Source organism: Oryctolagus cuniculus, chromosome 3 (genome assembly GCF_964237555.1).
Source record: "Oryctolagus cuniculus chromosome 3, mOryCun1.1, whole genome shotgun sequence".
In the NCBI taxonomy this organism is placed as follows: domain Eukaryota; kingdom Metazoa; phylum Chordata; class Mammalia; order Lagomorpha; family Leporidae; genus Oryctolagus; species Oryctolagus cuniculus.
The window spans coordinates 50,150,537-50,167,229 of NC_091434.1; the positions used below are offsets into that span (position 1 = coordinate 50,150,537).

Below are 16,693 nucleotides of genomic sequence, written 5' to 3' on the forward strand. Positions count from 1 at the left end.
GTAGAATTAGAAATTTATTTTGGTACAAAGACTTGAAATCCTTGCATAATTTTTTTAATACTCATCTTCTATGAACTTCTGAAGATACCTTATGTCATTAGGTAATTCCAAAATAAAACAGATACAATTACACCTTAGCATGATGGCAAAAATCCAGACCACCACCACATGCTAGTGAGTATATGAACTGTTGTTGATTGCTGGTGAGAATACAAAATGGTACAGTCACTTATGAAGACAGTTTGGCAGTTTATTATAAAACCAAACACTATCTTACCATATGATCAAGCAATTGTGCTGCTTGGTATTTACCCAAACTTATATTCACACAAAAACCTACACACAGATTATCTATAGCAGCTTGTTTTATAATTGCCAAATCTTAGAAGCAACCAAGGTGCCCTTCAGTTGGTGAATGATTAAAAACTGACAGAGGGACCGGCCCTGTGGCGTAGCAGGTAAAGCCATCCCCTGCAGTGCCGGCATACCATATGGGTGCTGATTCAAGTTTCGGGTGCTCCACTTCTGATCCAGATCTCCACAATGGCCTGGAAAACAGAAGATGGAGGAAGTTCCTGGCTCCTGGCTTTGGATCAGCACAGCTCTAGCCATTTCGGCCATCTTGGGAGTGAACCAGCTGATGGAAGATTTCTCTCTCTCTCTCTGCCTCTCCTCTGTGTAACTGACTTTCAAGTAAATAAACCTTCTAAAAAAAATGTGGTAGAATTAGAAGTGATAGAGTATTCAGCATTAAGAAGAAAAGAGTTGCCAAGCCATAAATAGAAAAGAAGGAAACTTAAATGCTTATTACTAAGTTAAAGACGCCACTCTGAAAGGGCTGCTATATGATTTCAACAGTGTGGCATTCTAGAAAAGGTAAAACTGTCAGGACAGCAAATAAGATGAGTGATTGCCAACGGTTGCAGAGGAGGGCAAGATGAATGGGTTCAGCACAAATGATTTTTATGGCACTGAAACTATAGTAAATGATACTATAATGCTGAATATACATTACATATTTTTCAAAATTCAAAAACCCTAATACAAGATACAGACTTTGGTCAGGATATGTCAGTGAAAGGTTGTTTACTGTGACATACTACTTGGGTCTGGGATGTTGAACATAGGAGAGGCTCTGTGGGCATGTGTGGTGGTGGGGGTATACGAGAACTGTACCATTTAATTTTTCTGAACTAGAACTGCTCTAAAACAGACTATTAATAAAAATGACTATGTGTTGTCCTGCCAACTTATATGTTGTAAGAGGTGTACTTTAAAAATAAATATATAGGGGCCAGCACTGTGGTGCAGGTTAATCCTCTGCCTGTGGCACTGGCATCCCATATGGGCGCTGGTTCTAGTCCCAGCTGCTCCTCTTCCAAAGCTGCTCCATACTAATGTACCTGGGAAGACAAGAGAAGATGGCCCAAGTGCTTGGGACCCTGCACCTACATGGGAGACTCAGAAGCAGCTCCTGGTTCAGATCTTCCTAGCTTTGGCAGTTGCAGCCATTTGAAGAGTGAGTCAGCAGATGGAAGACCCTGTCTCTCCCTCTCACTGTCTGTAACTCTACCTCTCAAATAAATGAGCAAAAAATCTTTTTAAAATTTTATATAATAGTGTCAAAATAATGGAGAACTAAAAACCAACAGAACTAAAGGGAGAAATAAGCCTGCCACAAGCATGACTGGAGATTTACATATTATTCTCTGTTAAAATATCCAAAGAAAAAAATCAGAAATACACATATAAAACAACATTATAATGAACTTGGCTAACACTATACCCAACAACTACTATATTTTAGAAATTTATTTATTTATTTGAAAGGCAGACAGAAAGGGAGCTTCCATCCATTGGTTCACTTCCTAAATACCCATGATAATTAGAGTTAGGCCACATTGAAGCCAGAAGCCAGAATGGCATCATTTAAAGCTTAGAAAGATTGACAGATTTAAATCAGGTCTCTCTTGCCTGAAAAGCTAAAGTAAAAGTTAGTAGAAGGAAGGAAATTATAGATAAGAGTAGAATCAATTGAAGTGAACAATAATCAAGAGATCTGATACTGATTTTTTAAAAAAATGGAATTATGTATTTCCAAGATGTGCAATGAAAAAGGAATTACTACATCTTACACTTAAGGAGACTTCAAAAGGTCAAAGGTAAATAGAATTACAAGGTAAGTCTAGGGGTGGGGGTTTAGCCTTGTGGTTAAAGCTATGGATTAAGACTAAGCCCTGGGGCTAGCGCTGTGGGGTAGAGGGTACAGCCGCTGTCTGCAGTGCCGGCATCCCATATGGTTGCTGGTTTGAGTCCAGTTCCAAGCCAGCTCTTCTGCTATGGCCTGGGAAAGCAGAAGATGGTCCAAGTCCTTGGGCCCCTGCACCCACCCAGCTCTGCCCATTGCAGCCATTTGGGGTGTGAATCAGCATATGAAATATCTCTCTGCCTCTAAATCTGCCTCTCCAACTCTGCCTTTCAAATAATAAATAAATCTTTCAAAAAAAAAATAAGTCCTACATCAGAGAACCCAACTTCAGTATCTGACTCCAGCTCCTGACTCCAGCTCTTGTGCACCCTGGAAAGCAGCAAATGATGGCCCAAGTACTTGGATCCCTGCCACGCACATGGATTGGGTTTCTGGCTCCTGGCTTTGGCCTGGCCCTGCTGTGGTTGTTGCACGCATTGGGAGAGTGAACAAAGGGATCGAATCCCTCTCTCTGCCTTTCAAATAAGTACATCCTTAAAATTCCTAGTATAATGTAACAGCAGTATGAATAGTTGTTATACCATCTTGTTTAGGGAATATGGCAATAGTGACTGTACATGTTCAGTACAGACCCAGTTTTCTCTTCCAAATATTTTCAACCTGCAGTTGATTGAATCCATGGACACAGAACCTGTGCCTGTGGAAGGCTAACAATAGCTTATACAAAAATTAAAAGGGACCATAGATCTAAATGTAAAACAAGACAACACAAGCGGGCCAGCACTGTGGTGCAGCGGGTTAAAGCCATGGCCTGAAGCGCTGGTTCTAGTCCCAGCTGCTCCTCTTCCAATCTGGCTCTCTGTTATGGCCTGGGAAACCAGTACAAGATGGCCGAAGGCTTTGGGCCCCTGCACCCAAGTGGGAGACCCAGAAGAATCTCCTGGCTCCTGGTTTTAGACTGGCACAGCTCCGGCTGTTGTAGCCATCTGGGGAGTGAACAGTGGATGGAAGACCTCTCTTTCTGTCTCTACCTCTCTCTGCCTTTCAAATAAATAAAATACATCTTTAAAAAAAAGACAACACAAAATATCTTAAATTAGGCAAAGTTCTTCAGATGCAACAGCAAAAGGATGATAACCTGAACTAAATAAAAATTGAGAACTTTTACTCTGGAAAAAAAAGCAGTAATAGAATGAAAAGACTGACAAATATAATAAATACTTGAATTCATCATCTCCCAAAATGATTTGAATCCAGAATATATCAACATCAAAACCAACAGTGGGGCCAGCATTGTGGCGTAGTGGGTAAAGCCACTACCTGTGATGCCAGCATCCCATATAGGTGTCAGTTTATGTCCCAGCTGCTCGCCCTACTTTGAATCCAGATTCCTAATAATGGCCTCGGAAAAGCTGCAGAGGATGACCCAAGTACTTGGACCCCTGCTACCCGTGTGGGAGACCTGGATGAAGCGCTTAGTTTCAGCCTGGCTCAGCCCTGGCCATTGCAGCTATCTGGGGAGTGAAGCAGTAGATGGGAGATCTATCTCTGTCTCACCTTCTAACTCTTACTTTCAAATAAATAAGTTAAAAAGTAAACAAAGAACTCAGTTTCAAAAATGGACAAAAGGGGTGTGCATTGGGCACAGTGGTTAAGACACCATTTGGGATGCACACATTCCTTATTGGAGTCTCTGGATCTGCTGGAGTCCCAACTCTGCTTCTGATCCAGCTTCCTGCACACCTTGGAAGGCAGTGGGTGAGGCTCCTGGCTTTTCCTTGTGCAGCTCCAGCTGTTGCAGGCATTTGAGAAGTGAACCAGCCTGTGAAAAATACCTCTCTTCTCTGTCTCCTCTCTCCCTCTTAAATAGATAAATTAAAAATTTTATATGGACAAAAGATTTAGACATTTCACTCAAGACTATCTACGGATGGTATATAAGTACATTAATCATTATGAAAATGCAAATTAAAACCCTGATAGGCCAGTGCCGTGGCTCACTTGGTTAATCCTCCACCTGCAGTGCCGGCATCCCATATGGGCACCAGGTTCTAGTCCCGGTTGCTCCTCTTCCAGTTCAGCTCTCTGCTGTGGCCAGGGAAGGCAGTGGAGGATGGCCCAGGTACTTGGGTCCCTGCACCTGCGTGAGAGACCAGGAGGAAGCACCTGGCTCCTGGCTTCGGATCTGCGTGGTGCGCCGGCCGTAGCGGGCATTTCGGGGGTGAACCAATGGAAGAAAGACCTTTCTCACTGTCTCTCTCTCTTTCACTAACTCTGCCTGTCAAATAGGAAAACAAAAACAAAAACAAAAACAAAACTTTGGCAAAGTACAACTATACACCTATTACAACAGGTAAATTAAAAAAAAAAAAAACACCAAGAGTACTTGGGAATGTACAGAGCAACTGGAACTCTTACGCATTGATGACAGAAATGCAAAATGGCATGGCTGATCTGGAAAATGGTGTGGCAGTTTCTTTTAAAGTTGGAACACTTATATGACCCATCAGTTCCAGTCCTAGAGAAAGCAAAATCTGTATCCACATAAAAAGTTTTATAGAAATGTCCGTCAGTTTTACTTGTATTGCCAAATGTCAGAAGCATTAATAAATATAAAACAATATAGATGGCTATTAAAGGCATGCTGATTGCAAAAAGCTAGTCTAAAAGGTTATGATATTCCGGAAAAGGCTACACTATGGGGAGAGGCAACATATTGGTGATTGATGGTGGGCAGGGATAGGTTATGACTACTCCTTTTCTGTAATGGAGCTGTTCTGTATTCTGATTGTGGTGGCAGCTATAACAAGTCCAACCACTTGTATTTAAAACATACAGAGCTGTTCACTATAATGAAGTCAGTTTTATTAAATGTAAAGTTAAAAATGATATTTTTTTAAAACCACAATGCCATTACCACTGAGATTGCAAAAATTAAAATTTTACCATTTCTTCCTGGCTAACAGATGAGATAGGCAAACAAGTCTGACTGTTTCCACTTGCAGAGGAATCTGACCTCGACAGTTCACGTGACCAGCAAGCATGAAGCTCTCACTCCCTATGCCAAGCTTCCTGTATGAAGAATTGCTCCAACAGGACTCTCTCCAGTCATAGCTTGTATTTTTACCTGTCAAACTTCCTGCCCAGGGCTAGTGTTGTGGGTTAAGACTCTGGCTGTGATCCAGCATCCCATGTGACTGCCAGTTTGAGACCCAGGTGGTCCACTTCTGATCCAGCTCCCTGCTAATGCACCTGGGAAGGGAGCAGATGACTAAAGTGTGTGGGTTCCTGCCACCCATGTGGGAGTCCCAGATGGAGTTCCAGGCCTCTGGCTTTGGCCTGTCTCAGCCCTGGCTGTTGCAACCATTTGGGGAGTGAACCAGCAGATGGACGGTCTCTCTGTCCCTCTCATAACTCTGCCTTTCAAAGAAAACTTTTTTCAAAGATTAAACAATTTAAAAACCCCAACTTCCTCCTCTTCTTAAATTTCTACCACCAGCTTTGAAGTTAATTCTTGCCAATAAAGACCAAAGTAGCTCCTTCCCAGGGTCTCTTGTTAGTCTCTTCTCACTTCTCCTTGACCCAGACTATGGACTGTCAGCAGGGACAGCTTCCTAGGCTCCCAATCAAGGACTAGCTGCCAACTCTGGCCTTCAGGTCCTTTTTTGTTAACACGCCACATATAATCATGCCACATATAATCATGTCATTCAACTGCTGCAGGGACTAGCATCTAATGGAGTTGCTCATCATGGCTGGGACAAGATGCTGCTGCCCTAACAGAATGTGATTAGTAAACTGTTGTACATATTTAAGATTTTAGCTCCGTAGTTTCCATCTCGAACAAACCTGTTGAGACTTATAAGAAAATGAGATCCTTTACGTCAGAGCTGAAGGAGAAAAAAAGCGTATCCTAGCATCTGCTGTTCATGGTGGCAGCTGTTCAGCTGCTTGATAGACATCTTAAAAGGCAGTTACAACCCAAGGTTGTGCGCCATTGAAGAACAAATAAGCTTTGTATGGTTTCAGTCTCCCCTGATGAGATAGTTGACTCATAAAGAGGAAATATAGCTTCAATGATATTAACCATTAACACAAGCCAATGGTTTAGTGGACTGTACAATCGTCTTTGACACAGCAGGTGTGATCAGCTGTCCCGAGTTCATTTTTAGACTGCATTGTTTGTCTATCAGGTTGGGAAGTTACTGTGGCCATCAGTTGTTGAAGGCACAATACATTAAATGCTATATATGAACCAGGACAGCTGTTTCGGACTTTGTCACTTCAACTGGCTGACTGCAGAAATATGAAGTGTTTAACATAATTTTCCAAAAATATTTAAAATTTACACCTTAGTATATAATCTCAAGATACCTAAAAGAGTATTGGTGAGAACATCCCTTAACCATGCAGACTGCACTGAGTGCTGTGTGTTCAGGACCAGTGTCCATCGCAGTCCAACTGCCTTTGTGATCTCCATCAAAACCAAAGGGAGGGAGAGAGCGAGCGAGATGAGAACTGAAGCAGCTTTATAAGTAGTGAGATGCCAGAGAGGGTCCTTCATTCATCTTTGCCTTATTAGCCAAATGGTGAAGCCACTGCCAGCAAAAATCAAATCTAACAGTGCCCTTCTTCCCCGCCCTCCTGCCCCTTTCCCGTAGTCCCAGTGCAGACATCAGTACACATCAGTCACACACGAGGAAAAGGCAGCCCCTTCATGCTCGCCTTCATGTCACTCTGAAGCCTCAAGGCACTAAGTTGGGAAGCGCGTCAGGCCACGACCCTGGCGTGGCCCTCAGAGGAGTGGGTCTGGCGACTCCCCGGCCTTCAGCCCGTTCTTTGCTGCTCATCTTGAAGCTGTGGTCTTCACGCTGGCTGCAGTGTCATCAGAAGGAGTAACCTCCTTGGGAATCTGCCAGTTACAAAAACGTCGTAACTTGGATGAACGCAGCTAACTTCTAAAATCTGCTCTGTATACAAACAGGCTGCTAAACCCTGAGAATCTATCTTAAATACTAGATAAAGAAAAGGTAACCTTTTACTGTTGTCCTACTTGATGTCACGCTCTAAGCCTTCATACAGGTTTTCGAGATGCCTTATACCTTAAGTTATGGCTTAACAGTGGAACCTGTGAATCAATGTGAATATCTATGTATTAAATCATGTTACAGTCTTTAAAAAAAAAGTCCTATGCATGTATGTATCCCTATATAATCTTCCAGATTTCAGTGTAGATGTGATTCATAAAAATGCCTATTAATTTAAGACAGAACTGGACTCATTGTAAACCACATAGCCGAATTCCTAAAAGCACGGCTGCCATTATTCACCTCTAATACCACGTGTGAAGAGTGTATGTTCTTGTTAGCAGGTCCACGACACGTGGGGTTTGTGTACCGGGAATGCTGCGAATCCCTGACCTGGACTATCAACTTAATAGGAGCCAACGACACTGAACAGGCAAACAGAGAAGGACTCAGGTTAAGTTTAATATTTGTTCTTTCACCAGCAAGAGAAATCTAGAGAATGTAATGAATATGGACAGTCTGCAGGTCAACAAAGGAACACTCCCGTAAAGTTCTTAGAGACTGAGTGGTCGGTCCCACCCTCAGGCACAGGGGAGGTTCAGCAAGATGACTTCACGTGGTCAGGCTCAGCACCAAAGCTTCTCAGTGCAGGGGCACAGAAAATGACACTTTGCAAAAAGGCAGTGTTTGAGATACTAATAAAGCTGGGTAGAACTGGGTAGTAGGATTTTCCCTGCAATGATCATGAAAATTAAATGAGACCCAACAGGCAAGCATCTAGGACTACCTTGGAACATAGAAGGTGGTCAGCAAGTGTCATTTCTGTTCCTTATCTCACCAGATTGTCCCCTAAACCCACCAAACCATGAATTATTCTAAGTGCTTTAATTACATCTTAATATTAGTTAAGGAATGGGAAGTAAAATTAAGCATGGCAACAGACATTTAGGATTTTAAACAATCAAGCGGTAAGAACCCTTGAGTCAGATGTGAGAGTACATCATCTCATGGAGCAGGTCGACTAGGTGGAGAGAAAAACCAAGCAGGCCTTTTCCAAGCCCTTTAGGGCTTTACTTAGGCTATCAGGTCACGTCAGCTGGCCATCCCTATGTATGACAATGAACATTCAACTTCGATCTGCAGCAGTTCCTCTAGCACTACAATATGTATCCTCACAGGAAAATGCAAAGTAGCCTCTGACCAAGTAGTTAAGAAAATAGAACTTTTTCACATCCTAACGCCCTTTGTCAAGATAGCGGTGCAAACCCAAGTTCTAACTGCCCCCTTGAGTCCCATTTCATTTGCATACTCCTATGCACACACACATAATTAAATCTACCTTTTAATCATGTTAATCTTGCAGTTTTATTTGTAGGCCCTGGTCACATAACCTATGATAGAGGAAGGGCTTTTCTCTTATAAATTGAATTTTAGCTTTTAAATAGTACAACCACTTCTTCAAGTGCTTTAGAAGGCATAAAAGTGCATTAAGTGCCTTTCACTGAATTAAATTCCAGGCAGCAGTATATGTAATTTAGAACACTGGAAAGAACCATTACTCTGACGTGGAGATACGAGAGAACACAGTCTTCCAATTCACTTGGACCCTGGATCATAAGACCAAGAATTCTGAAAGTTTCACTAAAGTTCAATAATTCTTTCCTGATACATATGCTGTGCTGTTTCTCCTAAGGAGTTATTACAGCATTTCTATTATCGGTGGCTGATGGCACAGTATTTCAAGAGGGAAGAAAGACACATGTATTTATTTTTTAAAGAGCAGTATGAATTTGCTTTTCATTTATTTTAAAGGCAGATTTAGATATGGTGGGGGCTGGGGGGCGTAGAAACAGAGACAGAAACATCTTCCATCCTGTGGTTCACTCCTCAAATCCCAACAGCCAGGTCTGGGCCAGGCCAAATCCAGGAGCCTGGATCTCAATCCAGGTCTCCCATGAGAGTGCAGGGACCCCAGACACTTGAGCCATTACTGAATCGTCCTGGAATGCATATTATCAGCAGGAAGCCAGAATCGAGAGCTGGGACACAAACCTAGACAATCTGATGTGGAATGTCAGTGTCCCAAGTGGCAGTTTAACTGCTATGCTAAATACCACCTTGAAAGGTACTTTTAAACATTTTAAAAAGCTGTTTTACCCATTAGATTTAATTTCTCACTAATCCAAAGGAAACTTTCTCTCCCATCAAGCTAGTCCCCTTGTCACAGCCAAGCTCATTTCCTCCCAGCCCTTCCCTAATTCAGATGAAACACTCCACCTCCCTGCTATCTCCACCCAGCACCCTCTCCCTTCCCGACTTAAACCCAAGGACTCTCTTCAAGGCTAGGGGAAGCCTCGTCTCTGGCAGACTCGGACTTCTGCAGCCCATACTCCAAATTCTCTTCTTGAGTTCCATCTGTTTCTTTATAAGTGCTGTCTCCATAAATGAGATTATATTCCTCAAGGGAAGGGGGCACTTTTCTTTTGCAGAACAGCTCTTTTTATCAAGACACTTAATAAATACTTATTAAAGTCTGGCCACTTACGAAATAACCATTTGCTAGCACAGTGTTAGATGTTGGGAATCAGTTTGTGAACTTCACAGTTCTACATTTCCAGGGTGCTTATATGGAAAGCCCCAAATTTGCAACAGTATTTGGGGCCGTGTTGAGTTTGACCAGTGCAAGTGTAAACTATCGTGAATAGCAGTACTTTTAAGCTTGGCATTCTCTCTGGACCACAGGTGTCTGCCATTCCTTCTCCATTACCCACCTGGCTTCACTAATTTGTTTCTATCCCTTGTGAAACACTAATTTCACAACTCTCATTTTATAAGAAGTTAGTTCTTAAAATACAAGACTCTTCCCATATCAGATATCAGAATTATTTGCTGCTGCCAGAACATTCAGCATTATAATACCATGAGTGCTTTTATTTGTCTACACTGACTTGGTGCATGGTATTCATAGGATGCTTACCATGGAAAAGCAGCTCCAGTTAAATTTCCAAACCCAAGTGCAGATGCAATACTAAGTAATTAGAAAGAAAACAGAACTGCTTGGCAACTGTTTTTGCTTCCTTAAAAGCAAAAGATCTTCAAGCTGGAAAGGCCAGGAACCACATTAACAGGGAGCTAAGATGCCAGCAGACAAAGGCCCCTCCAGAGTCCAGGTCCTCACATGCTGGCACCAAGAGGACGGCAATAGTGTGACAGCCCCCGGAAAACATGGAGCAGAGGGAGGTCCAGTGGGCCGGAGTCTCCAACACCATGTGTTTCCTCCCTGATGTTGTTCTTTGAGATATTCAAAACTGAAGAATTAGAACTCCTATGCATTACAGCCAAGTTTGACATCTGACAAAATTGGAGACTTGATCATAAACGGGGACCACCTGGTGTGGGGGGCGGCGAGGGAGGTTGAGGCTGGTAGTAGGAAGACTGGAGAGTTATGAATTAGTAAATGCACTAAGAAGCATGCTCAGGTTATCATTTGTTTTTGTGATATATCAGGGAATACGCAAGGTCTTTATCTTTAGTGCATTTGATCAGGGCTAGAATAGCTTGATAAGTAGGCTGTTAATTGAGTTCAGCTGATTCAATCATTTGAACACTATCTAGTGAAGATCAACTAGATTTTTCAGCGAGTACTGTAGGTGGCACTTTCACTACGTGTAATTTTAACCACCAGCCTGAAAGGTAAATGCTACTAACCTCATTTTTTGGATACAGCAAAGAATTTTCTCAAGGTTATAATACCAGAAGGTGTCAGGGCCACCGTCACAGCAAAAGGACTCGTCCTAAATATTATCAGTGTCTCAAATGTATGGTGGACTAACTCACTAAATGCACAGGTGCCACAAAACCAGAAACCAGAATTAACAGGAAGAGTACAACATATCTGAGATCGAAAAGAAGCTTATGGTAACACAAGCCAACGAAAACTAAAGTTCAGATTTAAGAAATAATTGCATAATTAAGAAAAGCATGGCGGGGGGGTGGGGTGGGGTTGGTGGTGTGGGAGGCTGAGGTTTTCAGCCAGCTTTGGAGGACTTACTACAAAAGGCAATTAAACAGTGGAGATGGGAGCTCATTACAATCTGTACTGTTCAAATTAGACTGATTTACTGAATTCAATCTTAGGCTAACTATATTTAGCACAGTGAGAAGTCAGGAAGGAAACTAATGTTGATTGAAGACAACTTTTACTTACTTCTCGTCGCCAATACTAAGTACTTTATGAAGATTTTTAATTTAATACAATAATATTATGGGTAGAGTTAATTATTCCCATTTTACAGATGGGGCAACCAAGGTTCAGGGACCCGGAAAGCTGTCCAGATAAAGGAGACAAAAATCTTTGTGTCATTTTTAATCTCTCATTTCTTAACTAGTGTTTGGCCAAGGACCCTTTTCAGAATCTGATGAAAGTTTTGAGGTCGTTTTCGCTGTCAAGTCGGACCTGGAATTTCAGCGGCTGGAGTACTAGGGGGAAGCAGCTCAGTGTCAACGCGGCCTTCTGACAGGTGGGAGAAATGAGGGACACCTCCGAAGTGCAGCGGCCCCCTCTCTCCGGCCCCTCAAGTGCCCTCGTCAGCAGTGCTACAGAGGCAGATCCGAAAATGGACTGCAGTGGGCCCGAAGAAGTCAGTTTTTATCATTTGTTTGATGGTAAAACAAAGTGAAAAACTTATTTTCCTAGACCATCAAGCACAATACCTAGATGTTATTTCTCAGCCGTGTATGACAGCGACTTGAAAACAAAAATCTAAAGGAAAAAAAAAAGAATATCCAACTGTTGATCGTGGTTTGATTTATACGTAGCCCTAATAAAAAGAAGTCCCCTTTTCCGCTATATTATTCCCTAAGAATGTCCTTAAAATAAGTATCATGGCTATACCAGCTGCTCATAAGATGAAGCCTTGGAAGGGACCGTGCACCAGCGAGGAATCTAACCGAGCTGCACTCGGCTGGGGGCGCGGGGCAGGGCAGAGACCCGGGCGGCGGTTCTGCTCTGCTCCGCAGAGCCCCGCCCGCGCGGCCGGAGGCTCCCACCGGCCACCCCACCGTCTCTCTCCCCGAGCCGCGGCTTCCCACCCAGCGCGGGAGCCAACGCTCCGCTCCTCCTGTGCCGTGCAGAGCACAAGCCTCACCGCTGGGCGTACAATCGGAACGTTCGCGAGCGAGTCGCTTACCTGAAAATCCTCCTCCGCTCTGCAGGTAGGAAGGCGGCTGACACCGCAACTCCCAGCGAAATGCCTTGAACGCCGGGGGCTCGCTCCTTCATCAGCGGACAGCTGGCCAAGGGGCGTCCGCTGTTAATTCAAACCTCCTGGAACTCGTTGATTTGATTTCCGCCCCGGGCAATCAGCAGGGCACAGCAGCCGAGCCGAGATGGACAGACGCACGCCAGCCCGGCGCGCTCCTCCCAGATGTGCACTCGGGCCACTCACCGCCCGGCCAGCTGCGCGCCCCGCGCCCGTGCGCCCCGCTGCGGCTGCCCGGCGGGCGGCGGACCGCTCTCGGCAGCTCCGCGGCGGGCGTTGTTCCGGGTAGAGGGGGGCTCGCCGGCGTCCCGGCGGCGGAACCGAGGCCAGGCAGAGGCAGAACGCGGTCCAGCGGCGCCGCCTTCGCGCCCGCGCACGGCTCAGTCAAGTGGCAGCCGCTGGAGGACGGGGCGACCTTCGGCCGCGCTCCCGGCTCCGGCCCCTCCTCCGCCACCGCTGCTCCCGCCGCGCGCTCTTCGGTTCGCGCCCCACACCCGGCTGCCCGGGCCCCGCAGGTGGCCGCCGAGGGGTGCTTGGCTCCAGGGCACGCCTTCTGTGGGCGGCTCGCGGGCGGTGGGGGTTGCAGGCGCCCGCCGGGTCCGGGGCAGGGGAGGGCGCAGCTGGGTAATGAAGACGGGTTCCTGTTGGTCACCATCCTCAAAACACTGCTTTAGTTATCAAAACTGCCGCCTCTCCAGCAGGAACTGGACCTCATCCCACCCACCAAAGCGAGCAAGCCCCAGGCCCCTCACCCAAGACACCTGGGCTGCGTGTTCTGCTGGGCGCCGCCCTGGCGGAGCAGCACCCAGTCCACAAGGCCTCCCCCGAGCCAGGCGGGCCTTGGGAGAACAGGTGCTGGGGGCGGGCAAGTGCAGGCTAAGCAGCAAAACCTGCCTCTACTCAAACCTAAGCTTTCCATGGCAAGCCTAGGGACTCAGCCCTTCCTAACTAGTTGGCACGTGAGTATGCAGAGCCAAAGAGTGAGGCACGCGAACACTAAGGATGTTGCATTTTGCACTTTCCCATCCCCAGACGCTGGAGAACATTTTCAAAGTTTGCTTCTCCTTACAACAAAGCATCTATGACAGCTATTCTCTTCATAAAAACAATCGAGCGCCACTATGTCAGAGCAGGGCCCTGGCCAGTGAGATGTCCCTGCACCCCCATGTGACGCTGCATCTGTGCAGCAGGAGCCCAGCAGCAGTCAGAGCCCCGAGACCACTACAAAAGGACCATTCTTTCCCTTGGGTTCTACAATGGATGAGTCAAAGCCAAATTCCGTGATAACTTCGCTCGCCTGTCACATTAAATGAGGACACCAAGGCCCAGAGTCCAGCCACAGAACTATATGTGACACAGCCTGGAACCCAAAAAGCTCACCTGTGCCACATAGTAAAGTATAAATCCAGGCAGCAGAGGAACTGGGCAGTTCCACAGTCCAGCTCAGGATCCTGCAGGTTTTAAATGCGTCAAGGAATCAAGCATTCTCATCTTTCACTACGCTTACATTACCTAGACATATTTTTTGTACAAATACAGTAGCCCAGAAAGAGAACTTTACTTCATGCAATATGATTGATGGAAATGGAGTGGGTACATTCTGCACACTTAAGGACTATGAATATACTTAGGTTAATTGATTCATCTGAATATCAGTTTTCAATGTATACAAATAGATTGTACTTGGCTAAGACGGATCTTCAGTTCCGCATGTTTTAGGCATGTCCTACTAGACAGTCACGTTCAAATGCACACCTTAACCCTGAATTCCTCAGTTAGGTCATTTGCTTGCCTTCTCTCTCTCAAGGGTCTATCAGCCTAGTGCTGATAGAGACCTCTGGATTCCACAGTGAGAGATCAGGGTCAGACTTTGCCTTGTTCTAGGATGGCAGACAATCAGGAGTTTGCATTCTTTGCTTCACAGTTACCAGGGCAGAAGGAAAACAACTGTGGGTCAAGAATCGGTCCCTGGTCCCCACCAGAGGGGAAACCCATGGACATGTCCATTCCTTACTTGTGCTGAGTTCCAGAACACATTGGGTCACCTTTACTGAGTGTTAGTTCCAGCTAACCTTTGGTCTAGGCATGAAGCAGGCAAGAGTGGTGAGGGGGGCAGGTGGATCTGACCAGGATGGCCAAGGGAGGGCCTCACGGGTGTGGACTGGAGAGCGCCAAGCCGGAGGGGCAGGCCTGAGGCTGGCAGGGAGCCCACATGGCCACCCTTCCCTGATAGGCAGGGCCTCCCTCAGGACCAGGCTTCCCCCCTGGAATCCTGATGGAGCCGGTCCTTGCAGGCTGGGCTGCTCCGCAAGATCAGGAATGCACACTACCCTTCTCGAGTGGACAAAGCCTATTACCATCCAGAAGGAAAATGCCTCGGGGGATGTGGTGCCCTGTGCTGTTGGGGTTCAGAAAGGCTGGTTTTCCTCATAGCCACCCAGCCTGGAACCGCCTCTGCCATCCTTTCGCTCTAGCTTAAACAGGGTAGAGGTGGTGGGAACCCAGGACTCCTCAATGGGTGGTAGCAGACACTGTAGGACTTTAAAAGTGTGTTGAATACAACTTTTAAGAAGCTGGGGGATGAAGACAGAGAGAGGAGGGAGCCAAGAGACAGGTTAACGTCAGTGTGGTTTAGCATGGAGGGTGCCTGGACTACAGCAAACATTTAGCAAGTTTTCTTTTGACTCGAGGGCATGGAAAGTAATGCTAAAATAATGGACTTTGAGCACAAGCAACACGACCCCAGAGGCAATGCTGGGGACAGGAAAATGGGTTGCAGCTGAACTGAGGACACCATGCCAAATAGTCAACCTGCAATTATGCAACGAATTCAAGACACCTCCAAATCCTTTGTTCCGCAAAGAACCAGACTTTCACTCCTCACCCCATAAAACTCCAGCCAGGTCAGAGGGGTGGGGGGCAGACTTCCTCTCTGGTCTCCCCACGGAGCTCGCAGCCCCTCTAACTCGCGTCTCTGCTGCAGGCAGGCGGGCAGGCGGGCGGGCGGGCGGGTGGGCAGAATTTGAAGCTCTGGGTGAGGTCACGCCAGTGAGGCAAAAATAAGCTTCTCTCAGGAACCTCAGGGAGAGAAATGGTGCCGCCCAGCTGTGGCGGACGGATCGGGGCCCTGGGGACTCACCTCCTGGCCACAGGGCCTCCTACTAAGCACTCCCGAGGCCAAATGCCTTGAATCTGGTTTTCGAGAATGAAATGTGGACAGGATAGGCGGATGGAACCGTGTGCGAGTGTTCATTCACGTGGAAGCTTCAGTACATTTGTCCGTTAGGGAGAAGGAAGAAGACAAAAAGTCACGGAGAAGATTTACAAAGAACAGAAAATGACTCTCGCCACCTCCTCCAGCACCACAGAAAATCTGAGGTTATAAAAAAGAAGGCAGAGTCAATTGGACAAGCAGCAGAAAACTGAAGTGCTAACAAGATTAAACTTACGGAGGCGGCAGGAAAAACACGCCACGGACGCTGCTGGCACAATGTGATGGAAGAGCACACAGGCATGGCCCATGAGAAAACTCATTTTGAGATTCTGTTGCCTCGTTTCTCAGAGTCGCTGGTTTAAGAGGGGAAACCTTTAGTGTTTGTTGGAAAATACGGGTATTTTCTACATGTATTTCTCATAGATCTAGATTTATGTACTTTTTTTGTAATCTATGCAGGCCAAAATGGCCTCTTCCAAACCGTGATCTTCTCTTGTGTGTGCTTAGATTTTTATTTAAATTTGGCTGAGAGATCCAGATACCTCCTCTGAGTTAAGCGACAGACACATTTTCAAGGCAGGCCCTAGGCTAGGGTTTTCCGATGCAAAGCTTTAAAAACTCAGAAGCAGAAATGATGTATTGATTGTTTAACACATTCTGTAGCTCAATATGCTCCAAAGTGCTTTTTGTTTCTTTTTATCAGATTTATTTGCAAGGCAGAGTTACAGAAAGAGACAGAGAGATTGGATCTTCCATCCATTGGTTCACACTCCCCAGATAGCCACAATGGCTAGGTCTGGGCCAGCCTGACGCCAGGAGCTTCATCTGGGTCTCTCATGTGGGTGGCAAGGACTTGGGCCATATTCTACTGCTTTCCCAGGCACATTAGCAGGGAGCTGGGTCACAGGTAGAGCAGCCACTTGAACCAGGGCCCACAAGGGATGCTAGCATTGCAGCCAGCAGCTTAACCCATTATGCCACA

The 16,693-nt window shown here is 45.8% G+C and overlaps 1 protein-coding gene across 5 annotated transcripts in view; it reads right to left on the minus strand.

Annotated features, from left to right (window-relative positions):
- The window catches only part of C3H2orf88 (chromosome 3 C2orf88 homolog), a 157,097-nt gene that overhangs the window by 6,378 nt on the left and 134,026 nt on the right, over positions 1–16,693 (minus strand). Inside the window, exon 1 of one of the 5 annotated variants that reach the window (XM_051849366.2) lies at positions 489–510. The exons of the other annotated variants lie outside the window; for them this stretch is intronic. The gene's annotated coding sequence lies outside the window, so the exon portion shown is untranslated. Of the gene's footprint in view, positions 1–488; positions 511–16,693 lie in introns of those variants that run through there. 5 annotated transcript variants of the gene reach the window in all.